Below are 12881 nucleotides of genomic sequence, written 5' to 3' on the forward strand. Positions count from 1 at the left end.
AGTTAGGCACTTATCAGTGCCCAAATCTGCCATTTTCAACCCGAACACGGGTACAAGTGTAAAGGGATACCAATACACTGAATTCATTAATTTTCAGCAATTGAAATTGCAAAGTAATGTCTTTCTACACAATACCACAACACATTTTTCCAATCTGGTAGGTAAACTTGATAAAGCATTACATAATCACTCACTCACTCACTCACTCACTCACTCACTCACTCACTCGGCACCCAGAGGCCATGTTTTGTCTACTGAGCCCAAACCCTTCAATAAACCTGAGCCTCTCGAAGACTCTGATTAGTAGGCTTTGGCTGTCGACTGACATCCACAGGGCCATGTTCCACATCACCCCCTATGACCACACCCTGTAACTACACCTTCCGGCCTGCAGCGCTCCACTGCCTATAACCTGCCCAGGGGTTAATGAGTTCTCTATCCCTGGGGGCCAGGGGCTGGGTATTGTGTTTGTGTGAGGGGAAGAAAGGGGGGGAGGAGATTGACTGTGATGGATCTACTAAACAGGTATCTGGCTAATGTCTACATCTGTCAGTGTGTGTTTCAAGTTAAGTTTTTAATGTCATGTGCACAAGTACAGTGAAATGCCGTTCTTGAAAGCTCTAAACCCAACAATGCAGTAATCAACAACAATGTAATACTAAAAATAACATTGTAGAACAGAAGCACACGAGGTATAAAAATAAGAACACGATAAAGTAAGTAAGCATACTATGTACAGGGTCAGTTCTGTATGTGTGTCGTTGGACAGACCCCATTTTGTGAGATCATTACCAGACAACAAGGTTTCTAAAATGACCTCTATGTGTGTGTCGCTGGAAAACAGATTGCATACTTACAACACAGATTTATCAAGACTGTTACCTTACAAGTAGACAGTGATTTAGACGGAATGAAAAAATATAAACAACAAAATATTTTGTATGATTACAAATATCTTATTTTATGATATTACGATAACAATATCCAGAATAGAAACAGATTGTATTTGCAGACTATAACCACAGCTCATAGTAATAAGATAAAGCAGGATCTATTGTTTCCTATACACCGTATCCATAGGTCCCTCTCCTCTCTCCATCTTTAAACCTCCTCCCCTTCGTCCTCCTCTACTCCCTCTTTTCCCCTCTCTGGCCCCTTTCACACAAAGGCAGGGGGAGGAGGGGGAGGAGGGGGAGACGGCACAAAGCCTTGGAAGCTGTAAGCCTGCCCTGGGGGAATGGAAGGGGAGGGAGGGGGAACGGGGTATAGAGGAGGGGTAAAGGAGGGGGTATGGGGGTACGGGGGTAACATGAGATCAGAAAGCCAGAACAGGAGCCAGGGAAAATGGGGGAAGGGAACAGAGAGGGTCAAGTTGGGAGGAGAGAGGGGGAAGGAGAGAACAACAGAGATTTTGGGGTGGATTTTTAAAGAAGGGATTTGGGGAAAGACCGAAAAAAAACTTTCCAGGATTTGGGGTTCTTGAGCTGAATTAAATGTCCATTAACATTCACTAAAAGACTGACAGACGATTTCAGCACAACCACCCCCATTCCATGTTATCATTTATCTCTAAATCAAACAATCTAATCAAATCACATTTTATTGGTCACATACACGTGGTTAGCAGATGTTATTTCGAGTGTAGCAAAATGCTTGTGCTTCTAGTTCCAACAGTGCAGCAATATCTAACATGTAATCTAACAATTCCTTAACAACTACCCAATATACACAAATCGAAGTAAAGGAATACGAATATATACATATAAATATATGGATGAGCAACGACAGAGTGGCATAGGCAATAGATGCAATAGATGGAATAGATGGTATAAAATACAGTATATACATATGAGATGAGTAATGCAAGATATGTAAACATTATTAAAGTGGCATTATTAAAGTGACTAGTGATCCATTTATTAAAATGGCCAATGATTTCAAGTCTGTGTATGTAGGCAGCAGCCTCTCTGTGTTAGTGATGGCTGTTTAACAGTCTGATGGCCTTGAGATAGAAGCTGTTTTTCAGTCTCTCGGTCCCTGCTTTGATGCACCTGTACTGACCTCGTCTTCTGGATGGTAGCGGGGTGAACAGGCAGTGGCTCGGGTACAATGATTCCCTACACTATTCAGTGCTTGTTTTCTTACATAGACTGAAATTGAGTGAACAGTGTAGAATTTTTGCAACCGAAAATGACCGCTTGACCCAATTTTTACTAAATAACACAGCCACAAAGTCAAAACAGCTTTCCCATTTTGACAACAGGTATCTCCGGCGGTAAGAATCTATAGGAGAATATCACACCAAATCACAACACTGGCGGGAAAGAAATACTGTGAAATACTATTATTCCACTATTACTGCAGATATATTATGGAAATTTTCAGAAAATACAATACAAAAATTCTAAAACATCCTATGTGTGAATGTGTGTTGAGTAGGTAACACTATATATTCATTAGTACAGCATGTTTCTATGCGTGTGTATCAGGGTTTCCGTTAGCCAATAATAGCTGGCTTTTGGATGTTAACAAAAAACGTAGAAACGACAATAAATCAAATTGGCACCAGCCAATTGTCGGCGAGAAAAAAAATACATTGTGAAATAATGCTTTTTAGCCTATTCATTGATGGAAATACTGTACATTTGACCAGTCATGCTTATCAGTCTATAGGTTAATTTGCATAATGCAACGTTTTTTTTTATCTAGCTTAGGCCTACTGGTTGTATGAATTTGGGATAGATCTTCCCACAACTGTCCCAGAGTCTGTTTGGGCTATTTCTTTCTCGGTAAGCTGACTAATAGAATAGGTCAACTTTTCTACAATGGGGGATAGTAGATTGACATAGGCTCATAGGCAACGCATCCATAAGGCCAGGGGAAGCTAAACTTTCCCTAAGTCAATTGATAGCCTAATTAACCTACCCTGTCTATACAGAAATAAATCAAATAATTCAAAATAGGCTACTAAAGCATGACTTGGCCACAGAGGTTCATTAGCTTCCCCTTAAACATAAATAAATTGTGGATTGATTTAAATCGCATTGCCTACAGTCAGAAGGAAAGGCAGCGCGCGCAAATTGGGCAGCGCTCCCTGCAAATACCAAATAGATTATTGTTGAGTTGCAACTGTCAGTGAAAAGTAGAAAGACCCAGCCAGGCATATCGCAATATTTCTAAATGGCTATTGCTGTAAAGAGCACACAATGAAAACACTCTAATCTGTCTTTTAGTTATCAAAATTCGCAAATGAATTGAGTGAACAACAGGAGGCCTATAGCCTATCTTACTGGCACCAGCAGAGAACATCAGCCATATCCCCCGCGCTGAGCATATTCACTTTTTATCATTGTTGGGTCAGTGCCACTTAAAAGTTTGTTTATGGACAGTAATTTCCTCCTTCATTTTAGATGGACGTCATATTCTATTTGTGTCTCCCTTTCTCATAGGCCTATTATATGGACAACGCTAATGTCTCCAGTCATATAAAGTGTAGTAGAATTGCATGAAATTTGCTTTTCCAGTGCCTATAGCTCAGTCCTCTACACACGCTCAGCCAGGCATTGAACAGTATTTTTTGTGAACAGTGATTTAAATATATTATTAGCATAAATTATGACTATCCAATCTACTGATCACATCACGAATAGTAAGCTATCTGACATAAGTCTGCAAATGCGATGATGCATGGAATGCTTTATTATAAAGTTGCATTTTTAATGGGGGAAATTTGTTTCCCCAAACTTGAAAACTCACGCTCAGTCTATGCAATGGCTAGTGATTTTGCTGCTCGTTACTGGTCTATTTGGCTGAGGAAAAGTCAATGCGGACAGTTATTCTAGCATCTTCAAAGTGTGCAGTCAGGACACACATCCTTGTATCCTCGACATGCATATTCTGTTAAGATGAATTACCATCCTCTAAATGTGATTTCTGTCAATCTGACCACCGTGAGTTAGACTCTCTAATCAGGTTAGGCACCCAATGCATATGGGTCTGGTAAATTTCTGAAATGTGCGGTAAATTAAAATGCTGCCGGTCAAATGTCCAGCGCCACATTTTCATAACGGAAACCCTGGTGTAGCACCTTGAAGATCTCTATCCCTGACCACAAAACATTGTTCGGTAACACCTCGATCTCTTACCAATACATGTAACTAACTAACTAATCAGCTTCTGCCTCTTTTCACCCCTCACTAGCCCACTATAGAGTTGTAGTGTTGACACATGTGTCCTCCTCCTGCCCCACCTCTCTCTACACACACACACATTACCACACAGGAACACACACACTTATCTGACACCATCTCTGATCTTACCAGGGACCTCTCATCACCTCTCGCAACATGGGAAAGGTATTTTACACAGGTGCACACACACACACAAACAGCATGTTTAAACGGAAGTAACTGTTGGTGTAAAAATAGGTCAGAGTGTTTCAGAGTGAGGCACAGGGGTGCCAGGGAGGATGTCGCTAACAGTTATGCCACCGTGCCAATCACCGAGCAGACATATGTACACTCCTCTCACTCTCTAGCTCTCGCTCTGTTTTTACTCTCGCTCTCTTTACTGTCTCTCATTAATGTAGCTGATCCCATCAACCGCGGCGTGCCCATGTCTTCAGCAAGTGGGCACAGTGGATGACGTCATCTCCTTCTCTGTTGCCCTCTCTCCTTCCTCTCCTCCCTCAGTGTGACGCTCTGTTCCCTCTCTCCATGAAGAGGAGTGCGAGAGAGCCGCCCGCTCTCGTTCTCTCTCTTCCCTACTCCCACAGCTTCCTGCTGCCTCCTAGAAGTCCTGAGTCAGCTCTCTCTATCTCTCTGTCTGTATCCTCCAGTCTGGTTAAGGATTCATGGTCCTATATTATCCAGCCAACTTGTTTTGAATGACTATTCAAACAAAGAGCAATAGATAGATTGGTGAAACAGGACTGAGAAAAAGTGACAGAGGAGAGAGAGAAGAGATAGAGAAGAGAGAGTGAAGGTGACTCTACGCAGACGTCTGAGACAGACAGTCTCTGCAGTCTGTGTGTGTATGTGTGTGTGTGTGTGTGTGTGTGTGTGTGTGTGCGTGTTTGTGATAGTTGTTGATGGACAGGGTTGTCATGGTGATTGATGCCAGTGCTCAGCTCTCTGATGGTTTATGGTCTGGATTTACCAGAAACAGGCCTGTAATACACACACACAAGCAAACAAACGCACGGCGAGTGACATTGTTTGGCAGGCAGGCAGTGTGCGCTGGATCAGACTCATGGCCAGTGGTAATGGTAATGTAATAAAGCTGAGAGAGGCTGAATGACTGAGAGACCCAGGTGTGACTCTGTGGGGTCCTGGGGAGAGGGGGGACAGGGACAGGGACGGATGTGTGTGTGTGTGTGTGTGTGTGTGTGTGTGTGTGTGTGTGTGTGTGTGTGTGTGTGTGTGTGTGTGTGTGTGTGTCTGTGTGTGTGTGTGTGTATGTGTGTATATGTGTGTATATGTGTGTATATGTGTGTGTGTGTGTGTGTGTGTGTGTGTGTGTGTGTGTTTTGGCTCCCACCCAGAAACACAACATAAAGCCCCCTGTGACATGATGTCATGCTTTAACAAACACAGTGAGAGAGAGATGGAGAGAGAGAGGGATGGAGAGTGACCGAGAGAGAGAGAGAGAGCGAGAGAGAGAGAGAGAGAGAGAGGGGAGAGAGATGGAGAGGGGAGAGAGAGGGATGGAGAGCGACCGATAGAGAGAGAGAGAGAGAGAGAAAGGGGAGAGCGAGGGCATCTGCCCAGCTACAGTCCAAATCAAATCGACTACACACAACTGGATTTCCTTTGAAGGCGTCAAGAGATATTTAAGACATTTACAAAATTGTTACAGTGAGAGCGAGCCAAAACCAGAACACACAAGACCGCCCAGTCACAGCAGAGAACAACAGCTGTGAACGAGGGAGGAGAGGCCAGAAAACACATTGTAGCTCTCTCTCTCGCTCTCTTCTCTTTCTTCATCCCTCTTATCACTACCGGCCATTAAACCATCGAGCTGTGATCCTCTCTGTGACAGACAGACGGTGAAGGGAGAGAACTAGGGACCTCACCACTGGAGCTGTGATCCTCTCAGTGACAGACGGTGAAGGGCGAGAGCTAGGGACCTCACCACTGAAGCTGTGATCCTCTCAGTGACAGACGGTGAAGGGAGAGAGCTAGGGACCTCACCACTGGAGCTGTGATCCTCTCAGTGACAGACAGACGGTGAAGGGAGAGAGCTAGGGACCTCACCACTGGAGCTGTGATCCTCTCAGTGACAGGCAGACGGTGAAAGGCGAGAGCTAGGGACCTCACCACTGGAGCTGTGATCCTCTCAGTGACAGACAGACGGTGAAGGGAGAGAACTAGGGACCTCACCACTGGAGCTGTGATCCTCTCAGTGACAGACAGACGGTGAAGGGAGAGAGCTAGGGACCTCACCACTGGAGCTGTGATCCTCTCAGTGACAGACAGACGGTGAAGGGAGAGAGCTAGGGACCTCACCACTGGAGCTGTGATCCTCTCAGTGACAGACAGACGGTGAAGGGAGAGAGCTAGGGACCGCACCACTGGAGCTGTGATCCTCTCAGTGACAGACAGACGGTGAAGGGAGAGAGCTAGGGACCTCACCACTGGAGCTGTGATCCTCTTGGTGACAGACAGACGGTGAAGGGAGAGAGCTAGGGACCTCACCACTGGAGCTGTGATCCTCTCAGTGACAGAGAGACAGTGAAGGGAGAGCTAGGGACCTCACCACTGGAGCTGTGATCCTCTCAGTGACAGACAGACGGTGAAGGGAGAGAGCTAGGGACCTCACCACTGGAGCTGTGATCCTCTCAGTGACAGACAGACGGTGAAGGGAGAGAGCTAGGGACCTCACCACTGGAGCTGTGATCCTCTCAGTGACAGACAGACGGTGAAGGGAGAGAGCTAGGGACCTCACCACTGGAGCTGTGATCCTCTCAGTGACAGACAGACGGTGAAGGGAGAGAACTAGGGACCTCACCACTGGAGCTGTGATCCTCTCAGTGACAGACAGACGGTGAACGGAGAGAGCTAGGAACCTCACCACTGGAGCTGTGATCCTCTCGGTGACAGGCAGACGGTGAAGGGCGAGAGCTAGGGACCTCACCACTGGAGCTGTGATCCTCTCAGTGACAGACAGACGGTGAAGGGAGAGAGCTAGGGACCGCACCACTGGAGCTGTGATCCTCTCAGTGACAGACGGTGAAGGGAGTGAGCTAGGGACCTCACCACTGGAGCTGTGATCCTCTCAGTGACAGACATACGGTGAAGGGAGAGAGCTAGGGACCTCACCACTGGAGCTGTGATCCTCTCAGTGACAGAGAGACAGTGAAGGGAGAGCTAGGGACCTCACCACTGGAGCTGTGATCCTCTCAGTGACAGACAGACGGTGAAGGGAGAGAGCTAGGGACCTCACCACTGGAGCTGTGATCCTCTCAGTGACAGACAGACGGTGAAGGGAGAGAGCTAGGGACCTCACCACTGGAGCTGTGATCCTCTCAGTGACAGACAGACGGTGAAGGGAGAGAGCTAGGGACCTCACCACTGGAGCTGTGATCCTCTCAGTGACAGACGGTGAAGGGAGAGAGCTAGGGACCTCACCACTGGAGCTGTGATCCTCTCGGTGACAGACGGTGAAGGGAGAGAGCTAGGGACCTCACCACTGGAGCTGTGCAATCAAACGCAAAACACACAGACACAAACATACAGACAAACACACAGACACAAACATAGAGACAAACACAAGCACAGATGCACAACACCAGCATACTGTATGTATAAATGCACAGACATCCACACAGACACACATCCTTACCTGGACAACTGTGCGCTCCCTCCGACCAGACTGCCGCCCTGCAGGAGGGAAACGTCAAAGAAATTCTGTCAATGCAATGAAGAACGCTCTCAAATCAAAGTGCTCCTTTATCAGATGTAAAAGTATGATATCACAAGACAGGATTCCACACTAACCATTCCCACACTCCATTTTGAATGGCTCCCTGCTGTTTCTGCAAAGCCCTGACCATGATGCCAACTGCAGGTTCACATGTCTAATGTTCGTTCAGGTGATACCAGGCTGGCAGCATACCGAGGCTGTGCCATGGTAGGTCTCCTGCTGTGAATACAGAAGCATGTTAGTGGACTGACATTACGGCAGAAGAGCCTAGAGGCCTGGCGTGACAAGCAAGGACTCACATAGTCTGTCTGAGGAGCAATCATGGTGTTTACGAGCCCATTACGGTTAATAGGTATCATTTTCAGTTGTTGTTATAGATTAACGCGCTCGTCCTGAACATGTTACAACACCGTGCTTTGTCTGAGCGTGTGTCGGCCCCTAGAGGATTTCAAATTGTATTGCATTTTGACATTTTCTTCCCAGACTAGACGTTTGCCTGCAATAGCTTGATCCATGTTTTCACAAACATTTTTTGTTGTTGTTGCACGATACATGTAGTTATAACCTGAAAATAATTCACTCACGGGGTGCTCATTACTCAATGAGTAAAGTGTCAATCTATCCCCGAACGAAAACAGATTGCAGTCAGACTGCAGTATAACATATTACAACATGATGTGCAAAACGGTACGCAGCATCATGTGGATATGTGTGCAACTAAAGTTAAACATTCACCTTCTGCTACCATTTCTGTCAAGCCGTCTACACATATAGTTTGACCAATACGTTCCATAAATCCAACGTATGCACGACGTATACGTTTCATAAATCCAGCGTACGTACCACTTCTGGTGTACCAAAATGCAAACGCTCTGTCGGTGTGATGGAGGCATAACTGCAAATGCATCCAAAATTTTTTTTTACTGCAGTAATTTTGCAGTGTATCTGCAGTTACAGTGCAGTAGAACTGCAGTACACCGCAATCATTCTGCAATTACTGCGTCCAAAATACCACTGTCGACCGCAGTTGCTGCACATTTACTGCAGTTTCAAAACTTTTTAACTTCAAATACACACTTCGGGTGGAGTTATCCCCAATTAGGGTCCAGCCTAACTTACCGTTCCTTCACATAACCTTGTCAAGATAAAACTTTAAAAATGTGAACTCTGATTGTCAGCTTCACTCCCGAAAAGATGGGGCTACATTTTAGTCCATCTTTGCTCCGGAATAGTGCAGCGGTCTAAGGTCAAATACAAATAAAACAATATATAGACCTGCGGCGTCCTCTAGTGGGGATAAAACAGTGGTTACCGAAATGGGCCAGGAGCGAAAGGAGAAAAAAATTACATTAAAAAAATCATAGAGATAGATAGAGGACTCATCACGTATATACCTCTTGCAATTGAGGGCTTTCACCATTTTAAAGTAGTCAACTTGGTTGGGATTTCTATGCGTTGGGAGCATTGTTGCATTATGCCCTCCCAGATAACGTAGATTTTAACTCATGAGTTTGGAGCAACCAGCCAATGAAGAAGAAGCTAATTGAATACTTTAAAATGGAGATAGCCTCAATGACGCTGGCTATGCTGTCACAGACACTATAATGGCACATATACAAAGATCAGTCCTCTATCTTTCTCTATTGAAAAAAATCAAACGCCTTTCCTGGAAATTCTACGGAACCGCCACAACTTCACCACATGACATTTTAGAAAGAAAATGCGACACTCCTTCCCAGAACACTAGAAGGCCCATATTTCATTCAATGGCCGCGGGTACTTAACCATTGATTAATATAATAGTACAGACACGACATTTTTGACCCTTTCACTACTGATGAACATACAACTCAGAGCGACTTGAAGGCTTTTATTACGTTTTAGAAGAGAACCCTCAAGCAGCACATCAAATGAAGGCATTCCCGTCACATCTCAACTCATACTAGGTTCCCGTAAACCCATTCGACCTCATCATGAACATATCAGGAACAAACACTTTCGATATTACTAATTGTGAAAAGATAAATACAGCTGGCAGAAGCAAAGCATGCAAATGCGTTGCTACTTTCCCTATAGATACGTCTGGTTGAAGGCTACCAATAAGAAACTTCTCACATACCTTGTTACATTGTAGCAGCGTGTGTAATAGAGGGTTGCAACAACGTAGCCTAATTACCTGTTTGTGCATGCAGATTTCTCATGGGAGGTGCCGTTGCTGCTCTCATTGTTAAAATACTGTAACATAAAAAACGGCTACGTAGCTTCTTTGCCCCAAATTACGTGTTTGGCCACGTAGCCCTCCAAAAACGTTCACAAAATTAAGTAATAGGTGAATAATGTTCCAAAAATCCATAATGCATTTGAAAATATCGGTTTGGCGAAACTACACGCAGATACATTATGAAATCCTTGCTTGGGATAGATTAGAGCGTTTAGAGAATCACCCATTGGCATGGCATTACGATCAGACTTCTTGTTACATATTCTAAAACCCGACCAGTAATTCTATATCTTGCACAGTCATATCGTCCTCCAAAATGAATGTACAGCCCTCTCAGAACTAAGAACTGAACATCCCTTTTCAAAATCGCCAATCCACATACGTCGTAGCTGCGTGCACCGCGCACAGGTTTGCCACAAGCATGTTCAATCCAAATACGCGTTTTTTATTTTTAGGAGGACACCAGGATCACAGCGATGGCTATTAGGAAATTGCGCAGTTCTTAATCCATTGAAACGCAGTCTCTTTCCCCCCCTCTTCTCTGATGTAAATGCTCTTCTCTTCCTCCTCCCTCTTTCTTACCCTCTCTCTTTCATGCAGGTTCATTTTCGGGGAACCAGTCTTGTACATAAACTGCCCCGCCTCCCTACTCACTGGCAAACACACTGTATGACTTGCCGAAATTCCATTAGACCCTGATTTTTCCGTTGAGTGTTTGCTCAGTCATTACTTCTATAGTTTAAACTGGACATATTTAATGTAAGTCCACGAGAGCCACTCGAAGATATAAAATGTTATTTTATATAGTGATGTTTTTTACAATAATGATTTCGTTTGGATAATATGCCATTTCACCACGGCGGACAATGACATTAGTTTACTATACACACTGTCAAGGGTTAGCGCATTGAATGTTTCCAATACATTTCTCTAGGAATGTTAGTGGGGGTCGTTTTACAGCGTTTAATGGAATAAGCAGATGGGAAATGTTTGCTACAAACAGCGAATGCCTCCTAGAAATACCAGAGAAGTGAAATGACTGGACTAGTTGAAGGTGCTTTTTTTGAATGTATTGTTTCCTATTGACACTTCGAGATCCTAACACAAGCCCTCTTCAGAAAGTGTAATGCATTATTTAGGCACTATCGGTTTGGCACTAGTGTTTCCATCACAATTGTAGATCATCTCCTTATCTTTCAACAAACATATTGTTTCAACCTAAGGCAACGCTTTCCAAATGCAACACTGCCTCAGAAGAACTTAGAAGAAGCCTATTTGAATCTGAATGGCATGTTGCTATGAGCACCCCAACAACTAGTAAGACACACACACACACACACACACACACACACACACACACACACACACACACACACACACACACACACACACACACACACACACACACACACACACACACACACCGCCATCACAACACACACCAGACCTGGGCCGGTCAACATAAAGAGACCCTTAACGGTCTGAGGATGTCTACGTCTCTTTCAGGAGACATTCCCGCCTGAATACGGCCTTGAACTGAAGGGAGGCTCTCATTCCCTCAATCAACCTTCACTCCTTCACTCACTCCTTGCCTCCCTCACTCCTTCCCCTCCATCACAACTGTTTCTTCTGTTTCACTCTTTCTCCCAAGTCCCTCTCTTGTTTTTCCCCTCCTTTGAATAACTTTGGGTTGACGCCTTTACAGTGTGTGTGTGTGTGTGTGTGTGTGTGTGTGTGTGTGTGTGTGTGTTTGTGTGTGTAAGTTTGTTCATTTGTTTGCTCCTCCCTTCACTTTGGTAAAATGTGTATTAGCATACAAATGTCCTTTATCTTACCTTGATTAAGCACATTGTGTGTGTCACAGGAGGTTGGTGGCACATTAATTGGGGAGGATGGGCTCGTGGTAATGGCTGGAGCAGAATAAGTGGAATCGTATCAAATACATCATGTGTTTGATGCCATTCCATTCGCTCCGTTCCAGCCATTATTATGAGCCGTCCTCCCCTCAGCAGCCTCCACTGTTGTGTGTGTGTGTGTGTGTGAGTGTGTGTCTGTGTCTGTGTGTGTGTGTGTGTGTGTGTGTGTGTGTGTGTGTGTGTGTGTGTGTGTGTGTGTGTGTGTGTGTGTGTGTGTGTGTGTGTGTGTGTGTGTGTGTGTGTGCATGCGTGTAGGAGTGGCTTGCCATCCTGTCATAAAATGTGACACTCAGACATTTGAGCACTTTGCCAATCCCACAAACGCACACAGATAAACGTCATTACACAGTTTTATTTTACGAACATCTTTCCATTAAATACATTTCTTTCACTCTGCAAGTCCACTCTTCCATAGTAGGGACATATTTATTTAACCAATGTGTTTTAACACATTTCTTTGCTGCAGACGAGTATATCTAATAGGTAGGCATTTTGAAACCAAGGATTACTCCAGGTATGGGTTCTTTGCAAGGGAACATTTAAAAACATTGTTTACAAAGTCAAAAACATAATTCCAGAATATAATTATTATAGGACAAGACCTAGTGTGTGTTTGTGTGTGTTTGTGTGTGTGTGTGTGTCTGAATAATTACCAGGAAATAATTCCGAGGAAGAGAGTGTCTATTAATTACGGTGTGTTCAAGTTTCTGTTTAAAGTTGTATTATTCATATGTGAGGGATACTTGCAGGTTCCTTCTCGACAATGCAACAACAATAAGAAATAATTAAAGATAAGAATACGAGCATAAAGTAAATAACTC

At 44.4% G+C, this 12881-nt stretch overlaps 1 long non-coding RNA gene across 1 annotated transcript in view; it reads right to left on the bottom strand.

Moving 5' to 3' along the window:
- Positions 1–10743, bottom strand: part of LOC139561498 (uncharacterized) — a 50464-nt gene extending 39721 nt beyond the window's left edge. Inside the window, exons 1-3 of the long non-coding RNA XR_011672158.1 lie at positions 10100–10743; positions 7998–8142; positions 7843–7880 (exon numbers count right to left, since the gene is read on the bottom strand). This is a non-coding gene — a long non-coding RNA (uncharacterized lncRNA). The remainder of the gene's footprint in view (positions 1–7842; positions 7881–7997; positions 8143–10099) is intronic.
- Between the last annotated feature and the right edge of the window lie 2138 nt (positions 10744–12881).

Source organism: Salvelinus alpinus, chromosome 31, assembly GCF_045679555.1.
Source record: "Salvelinus alpinus chromosome 31, SLU_Salpinus.1, whole genome shotgun sequence".
NCBI classification, from domain to species: domain Eukaryota; kingdom Metazoa; phylum Chordata; class Actinopteri; order Salmoniformes; family Salmonidae; genus Salvelinus; species Salvelinus alpinus.